General features: G+C 43.8%; 1 long non-coding RNA gene across 1 annotated transcript in view; it reads left to right on the top strand.

The window, feature by feature from the left end:
- LOC146806018 (uncharacterized) overlaps window positions 1-23,552 on the top strand; it is a 325,041-nt gene that overhangs the window by 14,583 nt on the left and 286,906 nt on the right. The window contains exon 2 of the long non-coding RNA XR_014967543.1: window positions 19,911-19,933. This is a non-coding gene — a long non-coding RNA (uncharacterized LOC146806018). The remainder of the gene's footprint in view (window positions 1-19,910; window positions 19,934-23,552) is intronic.

Below are 23,552 nucleotides of genomic sequence, written 5' to 3' on the forward strand. Positions count from 1 at the left end.
TGTTTGATACCAAACAACTCATCTTAATAAACCAGCACCTATTCCAGTGTCAGATTTATTAGTAACCGCACACAGAGGACCCCTTTGAGAGGTTGCCTGAAACCTACCAACACTTAGGGTCCTGACTTCATGGAGTGGACACCTGCACGCTCAGAGGTCAAGAACAAAGCCTGCCCCTCCTGACCTTACCCATTTTGGTGGGGAGACAAGCAGGAAAACGAAGACAGAGTAGGAGATGTGCCCTTCTCTGCCAACTCTATCCCTCAGGTGCTGGAGCAAAGGTAAATTATATTTTTCAGTGCTCACCAACATGAAGATGGTGGGAATTTTCCAATCAGGGCTAGGGCTATGTCCCTGTCCCACAGGAGGGGGTTATAATATAGGGCTTAGACACTCCAGGTAAGGTGCTCATTGGACACTACCTGTCACTCCCTTGTAAATGCCCCTAAATGTAGTATTTAGGTGGCATCCCCAGACCCTAACAGCCGTATCCATGGACACAAGAAGAAGACAAACAAAGAAACACTGCTGGACCGAGACCTGCAGACCTCGTGGTGGACTTTGGGCACAAACTCCTGCCTTCCACCACAGAGCTTAAAAGTCGCTATCCTCCAGGTCATCTCTTCGCCGTGTGGTCTCCACAAACCCCGGAGCATCATCAGCCCTTCATAAATTATTACAGTACTCCCTTGAGTTAGAGGAACTATATCCCTGCAGCCGCAGGCACCAAAAACAGCAAAGTCAGGTCAAGTGTCGTCCTGCTCCCTAGCCCGATCAACATATCCAAGTGCCAGCCAAAGGTACTCTTGCTCTTTTGGGTCCGCTCTTCCTCTGCACCAAGTCTTCAGGTCCAGGACCCACCAGAGCTTAAAGGCACGAATACCTAGGGTACCAGACCGCTTGCTCGTAAAACCTATGAAACCAAGTCCAGCAGGACTCAAACTATACAGCAAGCCAGCACCTGACGAGGGACATGATGGCTCTAGAGCTCCACCTCAGTCGTGGCCCAAAAGCTCCAGAATCGATGCTTCAAGGTGGTAGCCTCTGACAGCGAGGTGTATCTTTGCTTGTCTTTGGCCAGCTGCACATCTTCACTGCACCCACCCCGCTCGGCTGGGGAATATTTGAAACTGATGTAATCCAGCGGCCCAGAGCCCTTGCAACCTCAATTCTTCCTTGAGAGGCTTCAGACGTTCCTACAAGTTCCTCTTTGCTTTGCTTTTGCAGGTGGTGCCTTCCTTCGTAGCGCACCAGCTACAAAGTCCCCTTGCTCCTGGTGAAATCCAGGAAGCTCCCAAGAACTTGGCGCTGGAAATTTGGACATTGGCTCCTGAACCTTACAATTTCCAAAAGGTGATCCATAAAAGTAAATGCACTGCATTGATTTTCCAATTGCCTTTTTCCTTCCATAGGGAATGTGTTGTGTGTAATTGCGCAAAACTGTGAATCTTGCAGTTACTGTGATATTTCTATTTTGCAAATATATTTACTTTGCACCCAAAGTTCTTGGCCTAAATATTTATATATAAAGAAGTACTTTTTTTCAAATTCGGTCTTAACTTTGTTCATTGAAAGCGTGTATCATTTATTGCCTCAGTAAATACAACAAATGCTGAGCACTAACCTCTGATAAGCCTATCTGTCCACCACAATACCACAAAATAGAGTGCTAGTATAATCTACTTTTACCTCTGTAAACCTATAAGGGTCTCCTCGACCTCTTTATACAGTGCAACCCATTGTGGTGCACTGTATAGAAAGGTGGCTTCCTACGCATTCTGGCTATGGAATTGGCAAAATTTGATGATTCTTCTTATGCGGAGTTCGTGGGCAAATTCTGTCAATCCCTGTGTGGCAGAATCTTTTCCATGGAGGCACCATAAATGCGAGCGTAAGTTAGATTTTGCGTCCCTTAGACAATTTTCAAATGCAGACTGTCACGAATGGTCAGAGGGCTTCTTGAGTAGATTTGCTGCCCCTTTACTACTCAAGTGGCAGTAAAGTCAACTCACATGGCTGTGCGCTCTTGTGCAGTGCATGGTGCCATTCGTGCTGTTTTTTCAGCGCAGCTTGCGCTACTGGTACTAAATTGTAGCATAAGCCATGTGACATGCATATTTTCCAACCATTGTTTGAACTCAACAGAATCTTGCAGAGTATTTATGTCACTCCACAGAGTTCTGTTGAGTGAAACCCCTCGAGTTCTGCCCACCCCTAATTGTAGTGACAATCTAGGTGAACTCTTCCAAGATCACTGCATTGAATAAGGCTGATGAGTGATCACATTTGAAATATTGGCTTTAAAATTCTTCTTGAAGGAGCATCATAGTAATGTTATTTTTTTGTTTTTATTCATTTTGACTGTCTTCTATATCACATTGCAGCAGGCAGTATTAGTGTGCTGTACACTGAAACATCATGCTCAGTGTTATTATTATAGAGTTGTTAAAAATACTTGTACAAGCAACTGATTTACACTTCTAGAGCATTGGAAATCAAGTCATAAGACTGAGTTACAGGAGTGAGAGTCTGTGCAGCTATAGAGATCTTAGGGGAGAAGTGAAGAGATTAGAGAACAGAAGTTGAGTTTAGAGAGACTTGCAAAACAGCTAAACTCTTTAATCTAGATAATCTAGATGCAGTTGAAACAGGTGAGTCTTCAGATTCTTATAAGATGAACATGTAACAGGCTGCCAACAAAAACCCCACAGAACCATGCACTCTACCTTTCGATGCCTAATCCAAACATTCAGAAACTGTACAGCGCCCTCTAGCACTACTCAGTGCTCGTGATCATTTTTACTTCGGAGCTACCTTGAACGGTTGTACCTTCTCCAGAGAGAAATTCAATGTCAATGACCCAGGAACAAGGGATGTGAAATTGAACCTCCAGCGAAAGACACTGGAACACTCCATTTCAGAAAATGTGAACATAACCGAGAAATAGCATTAGAATGGAAAATAATTTCAGCAGATTGTTTAAAAACTCTTCTTAAAAGAACAAAAGGGTAGGACAGCTGGATCTATATGCCCTGGAAAATGTCCTTCAAACACAAGAGAACTCCTTCCACAAGGACCAGATCTCACCAATCTGACTTTCAGCGACCTCAGTGCTGGTGCTTAGGGTAAAATATGCAGGGCCCAATTCACAACTGTAAACTTACACTTCTGTGTAAGTTTACTACTTTTAGGGATTCACAAAGGTAAACCTAGACCAAAAGTCTAAGTTTATGACTTTTGGTATTCACAGAAGGCATTTACGAGTAGTAACTTTACCTCCGCATTCCACCCCATAGATTTTACTCCGGATGCGAACAGTACACTGTGGGTCAGGAGTGAACACTCCAGGTGAAGTACAAGTTTACCTTTGTGAATCAGACCCACAGTTTTTCCCCTTTTGCTTCAATAAACACTAAAGTTACTTACCTTCAGTAATGTTGTATCTGGTAGAGACTCTATCTAGCCACAGATTCCTTATCACAGAATTATCCCCAGGCATCACACTTGATCCAGAAAGTTTTTTGTGAGCAGTACCCCTGCACGTTGGTAGTTGGCATTGTTCCTCTCTGCGTGGCATCGTCCACACCAGAAGTGACATGTGCGGTGCCTATATATGCACCACCCCAACACACTGAAATCAGTTCTTTCATTTCCACGCCAGTCAGCACAGATCCAGAGAAGAGAAACCTTTTTTCTACTTTTAGCACAGGTTTTTTAAAGGTTTTTCCTCCTAGTGTGGCAGGAATGCCATCAAGGAAGGCCAGGTTCAAGCCCGACACCTGTTGCTGATCAATGTCGGTGACAGACCCGTATTTTGTATGCCTCTGGTGTCTAAAGCGTGACCACAACCCAAAGGCCTGTACAGAATGCCGCACCATGAACCTGAAGGGCTTGAAGGAGTGATCCCTCAAGCTCCTTGTGACTCGATGTGCAACGCCATGACAATCGAGGTCCCGGTCGAGAGGAAGGTCCTGTGAGCAGTCGTGGAGTTCGAGATTCTCGTCTCACTCCAAGTCAATGGGTCAGCACAAGAAGGAGAAGCTTTGACTTCTCTACATCCTTACTCTGATGAGATGAGCAAGTAGCCACATTCAGGCCTGGTTCCATGGTAGAGATAGTGCCTGGGCTGTCTCCATGCCTCCATGAGTTTCCGGGAGCAGGAGTGACCCCAGCCCACCTATAAGAAATCTATGAGACCATTCAACTCATATTTGGTCAGCCCATTCTCTCTGGCGTGCCCAATGGTTCCACAAGGGCCCCTTCTGTTTCTGTGCTGGTTCCTCAAGTGCAAATCAGGCCCTTTGTATCCATTCCTGGATCCAGACCGACTCCAGTCATGTCAATATAACCTTGCCTGGCACCAGTCTCGATGTTCATGCTCCCAACACCAATGGGGCCGCCGACCTCATTTTAATTCGTGACTCTGACACAGAGCCACAGGGGCATCATCCAGTGCCAACTCCAGCACCGACTGAAGCCATGCCTTCCAGGCCGGAGCTTGAGCCCTATTCTTATTAGAACTCAGGAAGGAATGGGAGGGTTCACTAGATCCTGAGGAATACCAGCCTTATGACACCAATATGGACTAGTGTGTGGATGTGGGAGAAGATAGTAGAGTGTACACTTCTCAAGATACTGGCATGCTTTCTCCCTCTACTGTGGCTATGAAGGAGGGAGTGTCCTTTGCAATGGTAGGGTGGCCAAAGTCTTAGACCTCAGCTTGCCTTCTTTGGCAGTCAAGAGGAATGTCTTGACAGAAGTGCTTTATCCGGTGGTATCCCCATGACAACCACTTCTCCTTTAAATGAGGCACTTACTGACATCCTGCTTGGGACTTGGTCCAAGCCCAGCAGAGGGACTCCAGTGAACAAGTTGATTGTCCGCAACCCCACTCCATGGGCCCAAACCTCCCCACAAAACCCCCTATCCTGGAAAGCTTAGTGGTCCAAGCCTCCATCCCCCATGTAAATCCTGGTGCATTACCAACCACACCACGGGATCTGGAATCCAAGAGGCGAGATAGCCCCCTGCTGCCGCACACACTTCCCAGCCTCTGCCAGGCTGAGGTCGCTGTACCCACAGTCACCTGTAGTCGGACAGCCAGTGGTCGAAGCAGGCCACCACCAGTCTGGAACCTGAAGCCTACAAACTCTCCTAATCTGCCTTCTTACCATCATGGTCACCCAGTGGGCCACAGGATTTACCATCACCTAATCTACTGGTGGTCCATAACATCGTACCAGTGGGTTTTGCAAATCGTTTGAAGGGACTATTCCCTCCCCTTCATAACTACCTATCCCCAAAGCCACCAACTTGTGACAGGCTGATGGAGGATCACCTATCCCTGCTTCATCAGGAAGTGATGTCTCTCTAAGCCAAGGGAGCCATAGAGAGGGTGCTGATGCCATAAGTGAGTCATGGTTGCTATTCCCGGCAAGTTCTGCATCCCAAAAAAGACAGAGGCCTTTGTCCTATCCTGGACCTGTGCTCTCTTCAATTTCTTCCTCAAGATGGAGCCATTCAAAATGATCACTCTAGCTCATGTCCTGCCTGCCCTTGACCCAGGAAACTGTATGGTAGCGTTGGACTTGCAGGACGCATACTTTGATATCCCCTGTCCTGCATGCCCACAGGCTTTACATGTGGTTTTATAGTGGGCCTTGAGCACTTTCAGTTCGCCATGCTTCCCTTTGGCCTCCTCAGTACCCCTTGGGTGTTCACTAAAGTGATGGCGGTGGTTGCAGCACATCTCTGGACATCAGGGGTGCCAGTCCTCCCCTACCTTGAAGACTGACTTTTGAAGGCAGGCTCACCCCTGGCCGTTGTCTCCCACCTCCAGACTTTGGTGAACCTCTTCCACTCGCTGGAGTTAACTATCAACGTGCCGAGGTTACACCTGACTCCCTCTCAGATGCTCCCTTCATTGGAGTCATTCTGGACATGGTGCAGTTTTGGGATTATTTTCGAGAATGGCAAGTCCAGGATATTCCGACTTTGATACCGATGTTTCAACCTCTAACCTAGATTTCGATGAGACTAACTCTGAGGCTGCTGGGACAAATAGACTGCTTCATCCTGCTTCTGACACATGCCCACTGGCATATGCTGGCTTTACAGTGGGACCTGAAATTCCAGTGAGTGCAACATCACGGGAATCTCTTTGACATGGTCCAGATTTCAGAGGGAAGTGCAAAAGACCTGTTGTGGTGACTAACAAACTGCGATTGGGTCAGTGGCATACCCCTATCCCTTTCCCAATCAGATCTGACAGTAGTGACCGATGCGTCACTCCAAGGAAAGGATGGCCATCTGGGAAAAGTGGAGAGTAGAAGACTCTGGTCTTCAGTGGAACCTGGTCTCCACATCAACCTGCTGGTGCTCGGAGTGATCCGATTGGCATTGAAAGTCTTTCTACTCTCCATCAAGGGAAGGCTAGTGCTGGTGTTCATGGACAATACCACTGCCGTGTGGTACTGCAATAAACATGGCAGGCGTGTTGGGTACTCTTTGTCAAGAGGCTCTTCTTCTCTGGACATGGCTGGAACATCAGGGCATTTGCCTGAAGATTCACCATCTGGTAGGATCTTTAAACACCAGAGCAGATGAACTCAGCCAAAGATACCTAGCAGTTCATTGAATGGAGTCTCTAGCCAGAGGTGGTGTCAGGTCTCTTTCAACAGTGGGCAGAGCCTTGTTTAGATCTGTTCGCCTCTGCTGGGAAAATGTGCAATGTCAGCAGTTCTGCATGCTAAAGTTTCCAAGCAGCTGTCACTCTGAGACACTTTTCATCTTGAGTGGAGCTTAGGTCTCTTATATGCCTTTCCACCCATAGCACTCCTGTCCAGATTTCTCAAGAAGATCTGGAACGACTGGGCCCAAATCTTCATTGGGGCTCTGGAGTGGTCACGGGGAGTTTGATATCCCGAGCTGTTGAGCATGGCCATATGTCCTCCGATCAAGGTTCGTCTGCGGGAGGATTTTCTGTTGCAGCATCAGGGGAGGGTCCTCCACCCAATCCAGTCAACTCTTAGCCTTCTTGCATGGAGATTGACTGGCAACAATTGTCAACTTTTGACCTTCCTCCTGAAGTCTGTAATGTTATCTTGACAGCCAGGCATCCCTCCACCAAAATGGCCATTGGGGAAAATTTGTGGCAGAAAATGGGACAAAGGGGAGTAGTTCAGAGAAAACGAGCCACTGCAAGGGGAGTAGTTCCTTTTTGAAATGGGGCCCTCACATACCCTTGTGGGTGTCAAGATTCATCATCGGGCTTGCTTCTCGTCAGACCGGCCTTGCAGTGCCTGATGAACACACTCAAGGGGGATCTTTATCAGAGATCTTTTTCCAAAGCGGTGAAGTGAAGTGCAAGTTAAGGACCCTTTGTGTAGATTAAGGAAACATAGGTGTCGATGTAGTGATTAGTGACTCAAAAAAGGCCAGGCAAGTCTCAAATTAAACTTTCATCCATGAGTATGCCTGACCTATTAAAAATATGATGTCACCAGTGGGGACAATGATCCCTGATCTCTTATAAGGTCAAGATGTTTCATGCTTTCAATTATTCAAGATGTGATCCTGGGCAATTCTTCAGGACCGAAAAATGTATAACTAATCTACACATTGTCTGGGACCAAGGATGGAACAAGTAGTGTCCAAACACTAAGTACCCTGTAAGTGTATCTGCAGAATGTAAAATCACTGACCCAGTGAGGGTGATGTCATCACCTCCCTCGCAGGTTTTGCTGTTCCCTGCAATACATGGCAGGCACCATGTGGTGCCTACTGCATGGTGCAGGGAAATGTAGGGGGGCCCAAGTGCAAAAACAAACTGCCCCTCAACAAGTAGGGCCCCCAAAGACCATCCCCACCAGCCTTTCCATGGTGGGTGAACTGCCATGGAAAGGCTGGTGGGGAGCCAGCATCGTAATCTGACCGGTGGTGCCTGCTAGGCACTGCCGGCATGCATTACATGGTGAGGGCCTCGGCAGCACTGGCGGGCTAAAGGAGACCGTCATATAACTAAGTTTCTGTGTACCTGCCACGGTACCGCCCGCCATCATAATATGGCGGGCAGAAAATGGCCTCATGATGGCCTGCCGGTGGCGGGTTTACCGTCATCATAATGACCCCCATAGTTTGGACTTTTCATTTTAATAAAATCAGTATTCATTTATGATATGCATGTAAGACTATGAAAAATATTGCATTTGATTAGTTTGAGAAATATATGTATAGAATTTTTTAATTAATATGTATATATTTATTTATTTATTATAGTTTTGCAAATGTTTTATTTTCTTGAAGTTAATTAGTCTGTTTCTAATGTTGCATACAGTGCTGTGAGAGCAGTAGTTTTAGTTAGTTTAAGTCAACTTTATACAACTAAGAAATAGTTGTAAAAGCACACAATTTATATATACGAACACTGTGCAAATAGACAAGAGTACCAAAATACATAAGCCAATGATAAATATTAAAACACATAAAACCAAATAAGATTAGCAGCAGACTATATTGTAATGAATTCACATGTTGCGAATGTAATTAACTAAAGCATAAGCGATCAGTAATTAGTAAGATCAATCCTATTAACATCGGTTTCCCGGAGGATACCGCAGCTTGAAGAAACATAGCTACACAACCTCAGGATTCATCATCAGTCCAGTACGTAAAAACACGATATGCCTGTGTACAAGACAGTATCTTTCGAGATCTCATAAAAGGCAAAATAAACCTAATTGTATATAGCACATAAAAACTGCAGAAAAAGAGATAGTGCATCATGGTTTATTTTGACTTATTGTTACATGGGCATATTCTCAAATCATGCTCATGCTGATACCTAGTGGGGAAACAACAAAGATATTTTATTATACCAGCCCTAAAGCTAAACATTAAATAGCTTACTCAGTTCCAATTTGTGTTCCGCAAATACTCCAAGGGGAACTCCCCTAAGTTACAATACAAGTAATCTTTGACACTCATTTTCTTCCTTTCTGCCCGCATTCTGTCAGCTTTCTCCAATAATAGAAGCTTCCCTTGCTTCCTACAAGCAACAGTCCGGGGCCTTCTATCCAAAAACCAATTAGTTAGGCCTATTCCTTCTAGGGATTTTTTTTAATGTAGGCCAACCAAAGGATGGAGAGGCCCTTCTCACAAGCCAGGCAGTCATTAATTATATTCTTTGTTAATGTGGCATCTTCTGAGATCCATATGGACAGCCAAAAAATGGATGGCCGACTGTTGATATGGTTGCTCAAATAATATATGCCCAGTTCATTATGACTAATAAAATGGGAGGTAGATACAGGGGCTGATAACAACCTCATACAAAAAAATTCTCCTCCCTTTGGAGATTTGTGGGATCACTCAGGACCGAAATCCCAGCTTCATATGTCGCAATGGGGACCTATTGTGCAGGGTATATTTGCAATAACGGTTTCAAGGGCCTCCCACCCTTTGGTGATGGCAAGCTAAGTAATGACCCAATTGCTCCTGAAAACGTAGCTCTACACCATTCAATGTGGGGGAACCATGAGTATTAAGAGCTGAAATTGATCACCAAATAAGAAAAAGTGCCAGTGCTAGTTAATGTGTTTGTGCCAACAGTAATAGAATGTAATTTTGTATGCTTCATGCTGTCTTGGACCACCAGACCCATGGTGGCGCATTGGTGGGGGTCCAGCATCTGCCCTATTCTGTGGAAGCTTTTTGGACCATCTACCACTGCATCAGCTTTGCGAGCTGCACCAGGGAATCATCTAGCAATGGCGCAGCAGGGAGGGTCTATATAGTATGCAAGGCTGGATCACCATGGTCTGCCGAGCATATTATGAGTTTCCCCTCTGCCAGCTTTTTAATGACTGGCTCATTCAACAAGGCCCACATGCCCCCGCCGCCATGGGGATGCATTCAGTGGGCACAACATGTTCCCATTTGTTTGCATGCACCCCTAGTTTTAGGACAGTATGGAACTCAAATCCATGCCGTTCTGGAACCTCTTTTGTGTTCCCATTGCAGTGCCTGTCTTCAGGGCACCACTGTGAGAACAGCAAAAGAAAAGACAGGAAAAGCCCACCCGACATGAGCTCCATGGCAGGCAGTCCTTGCACAGCTTTGGCGGTGCTGAGCTGGCGCAGACCCATTGCAGCAATGCCAAAGTCGTAATCGGCCGCTAAGTAAAATTAGTCGACAATTAAGAAATTCCATAAAATTAACAAAGAAGTGTTAAAGACGCAAGACTATAGGAGTCAGAGCAAATAAAACTGCGTCATCTGCATAAAGTAACGCAGAAAGAAGGGAGGTACCGCAGTCATCAGGGGGTGTTCTTTGTAAGTTCTACACTAAGCTCAATTTATGTATAGGATAAAAAGTAATGGAGCTAATACGCACCCCTGGTGGAACCTTGTTCATTACTAAGCTCATCAAAAACATCCCCCTTGCTCCCAAACCTGACAAGCTTCAGAACCTCTATAAAGGGAAATAAATAGGTATGCTACAGATTTATCCATTTTTAACTGAACTGAATTTAGAAAGCAAATGCCAATGCTACAGGAATGATTAATATAAATGGGGTGACCCAGAGAAAAAGTCAAAGGTCCTGTGTATCAATTAGTTCATAAAACAAGTGGTCCTAGACCATATTCTTAAATAGTACAGTCAATGATAATAATATTTCTTATTCATAAATGTTTGAATCCTGAAATAAAGAAGAGAAAAACAAAGCCAAATACATTCAAAATGAGACAGTACCCACTTTTATAATTATGCCGATGTAATATTTAATTTAATTGTAGGCAATTATTCAATTCAAAACATACAATTTATTTGAAAAGAAGAAAGGGGGGTTACTACCAGGAAGGGTGAAGAAGGTGAAGGATTGGTGCTCATGTGAAAGGGAAAGAGTCAAAGTGATTAAGAATACAATGATTTCACTATCTAAAACATCCACTAAGGCCGAAGTCCTTAGTATTGACAGGCCTGCCCCTATTGTCATTCAAAGACTTAGTCGTTCTTATTTTTTAGTCCAATTACAGTAATAATTCATCCGTAATCATGGATGGGGGTACATAGAGTACAGGCCAAATGGAGGGCATTTGTCGACGTTTCGACCCAGACGCAAAAGGGGTGAGTAATCTCCTCCGCTACGGGTCTTCCTCAGGACAGGGATAGGGGAACCTAGGTTCAAGGATGTAGCGCCCCCGGGGGTAAGGTGGGCAACCCGTCAATGGTGTGCCATAAATCACAATTCCGAAATTAATTCCAAATTGGTGGTAATGAAAACGTCCAAAGGGTAGGGAGTAGATCCCCAGATAGCCGCTTTGATCTAGCGGCGAGAGACTCTCAAGAGTGAAGATTAATTATTACTAAATTCCACCGTTCGTGTGAGTTATGCCTTCAATGAATCAAAGCACGTCCGTAACCGCTCCGTTGTGCAACTAAATGGCCTTAGTTGCACAACGAAGCGGTTATGGATGTGCCTTGATAATGTTTAATATGTGTCAGAAAAAAGTAACATACAATATTTTTCATGAAAAAAGCAAAGGTTAGGGATACATTATAGTTAAGAAAACGTTATTCTTTCCATATACACCATACTTAAATTACACAAACATTAGACATTCTGGAAATATAGTTAGAACTTTAATTTAGAATTTACACACCACCTACAAATTGAACTACTGCGTTTCAAAAGTGATGGAGCATGGTGTTAGCAATTTTGGAGCTAACTCTTGCTCTGCCACTTACTTGTAAATATGCCCCACAATGTTCTTACCTCACTCGCCATACTATACACAACTGTAGAGTCAGAGAGTGGAGTGTATGTGGAGAGTGTAATGTAGGGTCTTTTAGAGTGCCATAAAGTGCAGTAAAGTTTTATAGAGGGAAGTTCTAGGCAGCGGAGGAGAGTGTCATACAATGGAGCTGTGTAGAGTGCAATGGCATACACTGTAGTGGCGCTAAGTGGAGATCCGTAAAGTAGAGTAGACTATATAGGAGAATTGCGTGCATTGGCATACCGTACAGTCTAATTGCTTACAGTAGAGTGTACAAGGGAGGTTTGCCAGAAAGTGCGATAGTGTACACTGCAGTGGAGTACAGTGGAGTGGCATACAGTGGATTAGGGTACAGCAGAGTACATGCAGTGGATTAGCGCACCGTGGAGTAATGTACTGTGGAGTGGTATACAGTGGAGTGGTGTAGACTGGTGAGGAGTACAGTGCAGTGTGATAAACTGGAATACCACATAATGGTGTGGCATGCAGTGGAGTGGCCTGCAGTGGTATAGTGTAAACTTAGTAGCATACAGTGGAATTGCGTACAGTAGAGCGGCATAGAATGGATTTGTATCCAGTGTGGTATGTACTGTGGAGTGGCAAATAATGCAGTGACATTAAGTGGAGTGGGGTAGCTTGGAATATCATATACTGAAGTGTGGCAGATTGGAGTGTTGTCCAAGGGTATACCGTAAAATTGAATGGCGTAGGGTGGAGTGACATACAGTGGAGTAGTCTGTATTGGAATGCCATGTAGTGAAATACCATAAAGAGGAGTGTTGTAGAGTAGAGTGAAATACAGTGGAATAGCGTAGAGTGGAGTGGAATAGCATATAGTGGAGTGGCATACAGTGGAGTGGTGTACACTGCAGTGGCATACAGTGGAATAGCATAGCATAGCACTGAGTGATGTATAGTGTATAGCTGTACAGTTTAGTGGGGTACAGATGTAGTTGAAATTTTGGTGGACAGTAGATTATAGTGTGCAGAGTAACGCAAGGCAGTGGCTTACATGGCGTTGCGTTTCTGTAGCTGCACCAAGCAAAGCATAGTGACGCATGCTGGCCTTGCGTTGTTTGGTAAATCTTGCATAAGTATTGCTTAGCCCTTGCAACACTCTGTGTAACGCAATGGTAATGCAATAGAATTCCAACGTTTCCCATAGTGACATATTGTGCCATGGTATTCCGCTGTATGCTATCTCTATATTGTGGTACCTGGCCAGTTTATAATTGGCTAATGTCCTGGCTTCACAAATTTAGAAGTCAGCCATCATCTTTTTTAGTATACTTTTAGTGAGTTGTGGCTTAGGGCCTTAAGCATATGTAAGTAGAAGGTTTTTTTGTTGTTCCCAACCATTTACCATTCTCTTTAAAGTATAATTGTCTATATATTTATGTAACCAGTGTAAGCAGTACCACTCCAGTATTCACCAGATACTGTGTTTTTCAAAAAATGCAATTTTTTAAAGTAACGCAGTAATTTGTGGGCAATAGAACGGCAATGTGTAGACATTTTTAGACATAATTAAATATATAAAAAATTGTCAATGTTTTTAAATATTGTTTTTTTTTAACATTGTTTAGGGTACAGCAATACTACCTAGGTAGTACCTCAATACTCTGTAGTATCTTTTTTTAATTTATAGAAACCTTTAATTATATTTCCCTACCTATTATCACAAATAGTTGATACTAGGTATGGAAACATAAAGAGCCACATGTATCAAAATTGGAAATTGCGATGACCTAATTTTGATTTCCTGAGAATCGCAATTAGGTAATCATAATGTACAATGAATGAAACTCCATGAGTTTCATATACCGATTTGTAGTGGGTCGCAAACCGAACTACCTCATTAATATTAATTAGGTAGATCGCAATTTGCGACCCCCTCGGAATCGCAAAAATCACAAGGATGGAGGCCTGCTGAGGTCTGAATCTTTTTTTGTAAAACAGCCCGTTTTCCTTGAAGGGTTGTATTTTGAAAAAAAAAGAAGAAAAGTGTTCCCTTCATTTTTTTAGAGCAGGCAGTGGTCCATGAGACCACTGCCTGCTCTTAAAAAATGCTTTTACAAACATACACAAAGGGTAAGGGGGTACTTGAAGTAGGTGGTAAAATGCGAAAGTTCAGCGACAGCATTTCGGTCGCAAAACATTCTTACACACTGATGCCATTCGGTATTATAAAGTGAAGCCCTAAACACGACCCTTCCTAATACTGATTTGCAATTTGGGTTTGACACATGTGAAATGACTTGTTTGGGTTTGCAAACGGGCCAAATCTGCAAATCAGCTAATTTGCGAACTCCAAAGGGCTTCATACATGTGGCGATAAACCCAAATATTTACCTATCTTTAAGGCACCATGACAGAACTCCCACAAAGTGACCTTAAAACAATATGGCTGCCTTGAAATTTTGCAAAGGCAGTCAGGATCCAATCAGATAATTACTTGTCATTGCTATGTACCACAGTACTACCTCAAAAATACTGCAACAAAATATATCTTTAAGTTAAAACTGCTAATAACTCTAAAAATACTTGCCCTTTTTAGATGGCACCACAAAAAGCATCATCTGCATGCCATTATCTACAATACTGCCAAGTTTAATCAAATTCCGACTGACTGTTTTTGCGCTACTTGCAATACAAAAAGTCAACTTTTTTAACCAAAAATGCTCTTTAAGTGTGGTTTGCATTCATATTTGCATTTTATTCTCCCTATTAATAAAATATTTCAGAACATATTTTTGGAAGAACCTTTTGTACAGTTCATGTGTTTATAAAAATATAAATGTTTTTATCATTGATTGTTTATGAAAATACCAAACGTTTCTGAAATAAACTTAAAAACAAGAAGTGGGCACAAATATTTATACCTGGCTGGGCATGATCAGAACAACATTATGAAGGTTACCTATCAAAATGCAACGAGTTTCCTCGATGTACATCAAGTACTGTGTCTCTTGTGATAATGCCCTCTGTAGCGCCATGTGTTTGTGGCGCCTGAACACATGAGGCTAAGGAGGACACATGAACCCATTTAGGAGAGCCACTTACCATCCATCTGAGTTAAACATGGATGAGATGACTTGGAACGATTTCAGATCTTAAATCCAGGAATGTAGGTTTGGTGCACTTCGATAAATAAAGCCCTGAAGTAGTCATAAATGATAAAACACGTGTTCGCTCGAGACAACCATATGTTAGCAAAATAAAGGAAGAATTGCAGCACTTAAGACTACTGGATTGAATCACTTACTCCTGTGGCAAGCAGTGCTCGGGACTAGGTTTAGCGACTTGTTGGGGACATACATAATAACCAGGCAGAGCCTGAGCTCGGGCATTCGTTTCTGAGAATTTATTTCAGTAGATTTTGAGAATAGTTAAGCAAAGGGTATTCATGAAATGGACATGGGGTCATTACATATTTTGGGTTCGTATCCTCAGAAGTAGAAGGTAGCTCTTTTTTGAAAAGTGGGGTGTCAAGCATATGTTTATTTCTGCTGCTAAAACTGTGTTCCTTTTTGGAGGTGTTTATATGAACAGCTAAATTCCGTTTTGAAGCAACATCTAAACTCAAAACAAGTAATTCACATTGGCGAGGGTAGGAGTGATGTGTTAGTGAGGAAGAGGCATGCTTCATGGACAACATATGATTATATATGATTGTTACTGTTGGTATGTTTGCTCATATGGTGTGATTATTAAATCAAAAAGGAGAGTTCCCTCCTGCTGATGGTACCTGGGAATTTTCGGATTCCTTCCTGTCATTGAGCCAGTTGGTAAATTCCTGGTTGAGATGTTCATTGCTTTTCCATATTATCGATACGTCATTGAAATAATATTTCCAGATTCTGATGTGTTCTATGTATGAGTTAGAGATATTTAACTCATTCCTCAAATCAACGTCAAACAGATAAAGAAAGGCCACACTTGAGACAAATGTGTTGTCCATTGAGGTACCATGTGTCCGGAGAAAGAATGAATTTTCAAACCAGAAGAAAATGGGAGAAATGGGTATAATTGAGTACAAAGTATTTTGGAGTCACGGAGTCCTCATTATATTGGACAATATTAAATATATTACCCACAGGGATCCCTCTTGAGGAATATTTATGTACAATGGTTCCACGTCCATGCTTATGAGCTGTTCCTGAGGCGAATGAAACGTTATTCCCTCAAGTATACTGATCATGTCCTTCATAGCTGTTTAGTAGGATAACTTCTTTTTACTAATAGTCTTCAGAACCAATCTCAAACTCTTGAGAGAGGTTATAAGGTAGACCCAACGCCTTAACAATTGTGTGTCCTGGAGGCAAATATTTCTTTTTGTGTGCCTTTATGTACTTTGAGGAGTATATAGAAATACAGTATATGTGGTCGTTCTTCAGACAGAAAGGGATAGAACACCTCCTAGTTCTGCGTGACTAAAGACATAAGATGCTGGCACTTTCCGGGTGACTGAAGAGAAGAGACGCTGAAGTAGCAAGCCAGGAGCCGCAGAGCCAGGAGTCAGGAGCTGGAACCATGCTCGAGGTTAGCGGAGGTCAGCGATGGCTCACCAAGGACATAGCTGTCAGCGGGCACAGCGGTCAGCGGCCAGTAGTAAGTGCAGTGGTCTGTGATGTGTGTCGCCGCAGTTTCTGGCCTTAGTCTGCCTGCCCTTGCTCCTGCTGCTACCGCCACTGACAGAGGGTGCTGCAGGCCAGGGGGAGACTTATGGGGGCAGCCAGTAGCCCATCCCATGGTTGCTGGAAAGCTACATCCCCCCTTCTCCCCTCCTGCAGTGCATTACTGAAGAGGCTCAAAAGTCTTTAAATGATAACGGGCGCTGCAGCTGTAGCTGATTGTGAGTGTGCGAGCCGAGATTTCCCCCATGAACGCGGCCAGGCTAGTGCCAGGTGCAGCATGCGGGGTCATAATCAGAAGGCCTGCCCGTGTTTCCAACCCATCCCAGGAGTGGCCTCATCCGCACTTCGTCACAGCTCACTGGTGCCTACGAAATCCAGGTCAACAAAGCGGTGACACCAGCCGATTGAAGCCCACAAGCCCAGAGTACCCCGAAGGAGACCCGCAGATCTACCTGGTTTGCATCAAGAGTAGAATGATTGCTCCCATGACATCAAAGCCCCAAAACACAATTCAGCAACTTGAGACTGCCGACTAGTGCCTCCAGTGAGCCAGAGAGGTTGAGAGTGGCCAGCAAGGAGACAGCTTGCCCAGCCCCACACCAATCTCCAGTGGCAGGGACCATACCAGCTGCATAGGACCCAAAAACCATCAGCCTCCAGGCGGCTGGTGGAAGGCCCCACTAGACAAGTGGCCAGAGGCGGCTGGTAGGGACCCCCAGGAAGAAAGATGGCAGTGAAGAGTTGAGGGAGAGGGTCCCTAAAGATGATAAGCCAAAAGATTTCCTCAAGCCAGCCAGCTGACACCACTGCAATCTGATGCCCCAGCTCCTACAGAGCCCAGGGCACCACTCCAGTGCACAGCAAGTCTATGGAGGAAGGAAACACCTGCAGCGGTTTCCTCCAGCCAGCAAATATCAGGCCCCCCATTGCAGGATGACCAAAAATAAGCCCCTTCAGCTTCTCAAACCTCTCTTAAACCTATCTTAAAAGGTCTTAAGAGACCTTAAGAAGTACACGGAATGCAGCCCAGGCAGTCTCTGCCCCAAAGTTGCCCCAAAAGGCCCCAACAGCAGGACTTATAACACACTTCTTATATCAACACCCCCCCAATGGAGGCAAACCCCTTGCACCGAAAGCTCCACCAGCAGGTGCCACAGCCAGTAACGAGAAGGAGCACCTCTCAGGCAGTCTCTCTAACTGCAAAGCTCTTGCAATGTATGATCCACGAACACACATTGGGAGACGCCAGTCCCAATCCTGCCCTTAGCTGGGTAGCCCCCCCTTGGAAACAAACGAAAAACTACATGGGATCCACATGCCAAAACCAACGATGATTTTAATTCAGCTTCTCCAAGTTAGACTGAAGGGAGAATGAACAACGGAGACCCAGAACAAATGGGAGGTTCTTTAGCGAGGGACCCACTAATTTTACCCAACTTTTGGCCATCGAAATTAAAAGATCTCCAGTCTGTAATTTTGATCAACCACACTTTCCCCTCCAAACTTCCCGTGGTACCCAAGGCATCCATTTTTGATTGTCCCTTGTTTGGCATAGCAAAGGTTGGAGGATGGATACAGATTCCCAGGCAGTACAAGTGTGTTTCCTGAATCTGGAGACCCAGACACTGACATGATCAAGGATGAACACTCAGTTTCCCTTAGATATTCTGTGAGGACATTTTAGTAGAATTTCTGATTAACCCTTTTTTAATCTATGCTCTTTAGTGGATGTTGTGGGAGAGAGGGTGAGTCAGCAGATTCTGTTGTTAAGGGTGAGACATTTTGATGGCCAGGAGTGACCTTTTGCCTTTCTCTGATTACTGCTTCAGAGAGGCTAATGAAATCCAGATAAAGAGTCTTCACACTTCATTGTACCAGTGTTTTGGGATACTCTTGATTATTATGATTAATTCTAAGTTTGTGCTTCTCAAGACCAGGCACTCTTAAGCTATACTGCCTACCACTATGGATGACTTGTGACGCCTACACCTTGTAGAGGAAGTAACTAGAAGAAATATGGATATTTGTACGTGTTATGCCTGTCCTGTGAAGGAGTTTTTTGGCACATTTCCAGGTGTACCAGTTCTGGAAAATCGGGGAATCCGTCAAAAACCATGGGAGCTGCATGGGAACTGCCACACAACACCCCTGGAATGCTTCCTTAATGCAGAGAAAGATAACACAGTGATTTGTGCTAGGTTGCTTTAATCAAGATTCATAAAGACACTCAGGGCCATGCTTGGTGGCTATTCATGGCTTTATAAAACTTATTTCTGAGCTGTGTTGCTTTTGCACCACATTCTGTGGTGCAAAAGCGATGCCACAGGCTTCATAAATATGCCCCATTGATTACTACTTGCATCAGTGTGCAGGACTAGGAGGTGATGCTCATGTAGCTAATGCTTTCTGAAGTCACAGGCAAAAACAACAGTTGATGGACAGAATGCAGAACAATGTCATACATTCACCCCAGTACAGAGATCTGGTCCTAAATCCATCATTTTGTTGCTCAACATGCCATTCCAGTTTGAACCCAGCCATATGCAAATCAGTTTTGACCCTGTGCCTCATGGGAACATTCCAGCCCGAACTGCCAAGACAGGTCCTCCCTGGACTGGAAACAAGCATCCTGGGACCGGTTTCGGGGTTTCACCCCTCTTCAGCCAGGATAGCTTGATTCCAGTGACATGGAGAGCACGGGACCCACATCTGGGCATACCCGTCCAACACGGGGTGACAAATGCAAAAACAACAGCTCATGGACAGAATGCAGAACAATGTTATACATTCACCCCAGTACAGAGATCTGGGCCTAAATCCATTGTTTTTTTGCTCACCATGCCATTCCAGTTTGAACCCAGCAATATGCAAATCAGTCTTGACCTTGTGCCTCATGGGAACAGTCCAGCCCGAACTGCTATGCCAGGTCCTCCCTGGACTGGAAACAAGCATCCTGGAACCGGTTTCGGGGTTTCACCCCTCTTCAGCCAGGATAGCTTGATTCCAGTGGCATGGAGAGCACAGGACCCACGACTGGGCATACCCGTCCCACTCGGGGTGACAAATGCAAAAACAACAGTTGATGGACAGAATGCATATCTATGTCATGCATTCACCCCAGTACAGAGATCTGGGCCTAAATCCATCAATTTTTTGCTTTTGTCTTGTGCCCAGTCTAATCATGGGTGTTTCAAAAGTACAACAGTGGGTAGTTTAAAGTTAACTTCAGACATTATCTATAAAGATGCCATCAGCATTTATCTGTTAATCAACTCCATGATCGGATGTTTAGTTTAACAACTTAACAGTAGGTAAGTATGCCCCTCTTGTTGTTATTTTCAGGAGCAACTCAAAGGGAAAGATGACTTCAGTTAGACAGAATATGCAAGAGATGTGATTACTTTTGCTGGTCCAATTATCAACAATCAACAAATATATTAGCTGCAGTATTTATTAACCTTCTTTGTGTCTGTTTTCATTTTGTTTTCTTTTGTAGACTTTGTCGACTCTCGTCCACAGGTAAAAGGATGTGACAAATGTACTGCTCTTATATATTTTATGAAGTGCTCTCTGACTTTTCTTGTAGAATGAGATTTCTAACAACAGTGCATTGGATGAACTATCGGTTATTTTAGAACAGACAGACTCAGAAATGTCTGCACCAAAACACAAGTCTCTAAATTTAGCACAAATTCATTTAAGGGGTGTAATACATTATATGGATATTTCCGTGAACAGAAAGGAAGGCACATGAAGGAGAGGAACTAATTGGAGAGGGAAGTTGAATGACAAATATCAACAAATCATTTGCATATTCAAACTGAATGCATCATTTACAAAAAAAGGACGTAGCATGGTGCTGCAAGCCATTTTGCTGTGCCGGGCTGCATTTCAAACAATATGACGCATCTGTGTCCTTCCCCCTGCACTGGAGCACAACTGTCTGCCATGCGCCAGTTCATGCATCCTTTCGACATGTTGAAAGGGTGTCTACAGTGCAGGGATGATTCTTTTTGTGCAGGAAGGGACACCTTCCTGCACAAAAACAAATCTGATGTCATTCATTTTCCTCTTTCTATGCATTTAGAAAAAGGAAAAAACCAGGAGAATTAAAAGTATTTCTCCTTGTTGCGCCATTCCTATGCCGCCTCTGGAGAGGCATAGGATTCTGACACATTCTCAGCTTTACAAAACGTTTTACATCTGGGACTGTGTCAGGTTCTATGGATGCTGCATGGGAACACCCGCAGCAACACTCAGAGTAGTGCGTGAAAAGGGCCCATATTTTCAAGGCAATGAAAAGTCATGCAGGGTGACTTTATGTTGCCTTGCAAATATGGGAAGGCACACTGCGCTACTGGTGCATCAAAAGAAGTGACGCACCAGCGGTACAATGGCCCTGAGTATTTAGGAAGGTAGAGAGTAACAACAATCAGCATCCGTACATTGTAAAGTGCAGATCTGAATGTTGGATAGCATCTGTATCTGAATGAAAAAGTGAGGATTCAATCTGACTCAGGGAGCCTGGGGCACTAAACCCTACTTTAAAAGCGAATTTCTGAGTGCTGCTCTCTGATGATTTATTGCGAATGCTTGTGATGTCCCTGGGCTAATATGTATTCAATGAAACAAACCACAGCTCCTAAAACCCTGAGCTCTGGGTGTAAAATTCCTAGCCATGCACTCGGGGCTATGACACCCAGGGATTGACACATCACTTCATCCTCTAGTCTGCTCATATCCAGGTTTAAGTGTTCTTCGACACCCAGAATGGAGTGCTTCAATACCTACACTCTGATAAAAATATCCCCTCACGATGGGGTGTACTTTACCCAGTGGTCTCTCAAACAAGCATACTGGATGCTCCTAACCACCACAGGCTTGTCTCTCCCAGTACCTACTAATGCCCCAATGATCTCCTCATCTTGAACCTTGAGGGCTTCCAAAAGTGAGAGACTCCTCATTCCTTGTTCTCTCGGTGGACCCCCACACAGACACCTCGTGCTGGAAATTTGCCCTTTTCTTTTCTCTCACCTAATTTTCTTTTTTTGGGCCTTTTTACTGAACAGTATTTTTTCTGGCAATGCATGGTCGGGGCACAATATATAGTTATCACAGAGAACTATAACTGATGAATTTCAGACTTTTTTTTGTTTACAACATAATTATTCTGGTGCAACTTGACACCTAATTGTCCCTGTAACTTTAGGTTTTTTTCAGTAAATTTCTTTGGGTTTTTAAAAATTTAATATATAAATATACTTTACATGTACACCTGACTATAACGTTCCTTTAACCTTTAGGTCTTTTCAGTTAATGTAATTTTTTTTAAATATAAAGTTAATTTACATGTACCCCTAACTATAACGTCCCTCTAACATTTGGTGTTTTTGCAGTGAATTTCGAAGATTTTTTTAATGCAAAGTCACATATTATTACAATACCTAACTATAACTTCACTTTAACCATTGCTATTTCCAAAGATTTTATAGGTTTTTTTTCACATAAATAAAAATTGTATTACCATATGTAACGTCAACCCCATGGTGCACTCAACCTTCACTATGTACAGCCTGGGGTTGGCCACAGAGTCTGCCCTACGACCAGTCTTTGTAACATACAACAATGTCTCAAAATGGTGTCAGTTGGAGGTCAATTACAATTAGCACAATTAATTACTGAGAAATAAATCAAGAAGGGGAGAAAACCAGGGAGACAAGATTCTTTGCAATATAAATTGTATTAGTGCATTTACACATTTGACATTTTCAGTTTCATATGATCAAACAAACGAAGAGTTACACTGCGTTACATTGAATGACATGTAACCTGTTGGATACTGTGCACAAGTGCTCATGAAGGATTGTGACGGCGCAAGTGACACGTGAGGTAGTATGTACAGCGACGGTGAAGGGCGCAACGAAGAACAAGCGAGGTTTAAAATTATACAGAGTAAGGATAGCCAAACAATAAATGATAATAAATACAAAAGTAATCAAGTACGGTCTCCTTGAGGGGAGAGCCGAGAGTTCCGTTGTGAAAGTCAAAGGCATTTAGGCCTGTAGGGGTTTTAGGCCATCATCAGGACCAGGATCCGATAATTTATATGGCAGTGGCCCGGGGGCACACCATCAGAAACCCGGGGTGGATGAGCACAAGGTCCTAGGAAACCCTAGATGTAAAAAGGTTAGGTTGTAAGGGAGTGGAGGTCCCAAGCGATAACAAGGGCACGCAGAGTCGCGTGTGTGGAAGAGCAGGAAAACACGGCTGCTTGTAAAGAGACTTGGTGAAAAGCAAGGCTCGTGGCGGGACGAATCACGGGGCCGGCATCAGTCAGGCTCTGTGAAACGACCACTCCCTGTGTGTAATCCCCTGTTTGCAACCAACTCTCTGTCAAGCATGTGGTATGTTTTCCATTTATTATCTAGTATTCAATTTGATTAAATGCATTTTTGTACTTTTTTTTAACCTATTATATGTTATAATGGATGTGTGACATTACAACGCCGGTTTTTACCACGCATGCAGTTACATCGCATGCGTTACAACGCATGCGATGTTACAACGCTATGCCATTCCAAAGCAAGTCTTTACATCGACTTGCGCTAGATGGCGTGCTAACATTAAAAAAGTGTAATTTACTATTCCAACTCCAGTCCACTTAACAGTAGGGAAGGTGTTGGGATAGTAAACTATACTATTTGTAATGTTAGCACGCCATCTAGCGCAAGTCGATGTACAGACTTGCGTTGTAATGGCATAGCGTTGTAACATCGCATGCGTTGTAACGCATGCGATGTAACTGCACTGCGTGTAAAAGCCGCGTTGTAATGGCTGTTCCCCGTTATAATAAGTCCATAGGGGCATATTAACCAAATTCTGATGCAGCTCAGGAAGTCAACTTGCTGTGCCACAGTGCTCCAGAGGGAAAGGTTAAGGATGCATCATATTTATGGCAACACAATGCATTCCTGTCCTTTCCATTGCGCTGGCTCCATTTAGGCAGCCTTGTGGCAACAGAGACACCCTTGCACTATGGTGAAAGGATGCCTGTGTAGTAGTCAGGATTGTTTTGGGCAGGAAGATGCTCCTTACTGCACAAAAACATCCTGAGAGGCTTTTTTGTATCTTTCTTTGT

This window comes from Triturus cristatus, chromosome 8 (genome assembly GCF_964204655.1).
Source record: "Triturus cristatus chromosome 8, aTriCri1.1, whole genome shotgun sequence".
NCBI lineage: Eukaryota > Metazoa > Chordata > Amphibia > Caudata > Salamandridae > Triturus > Triturus cristatus.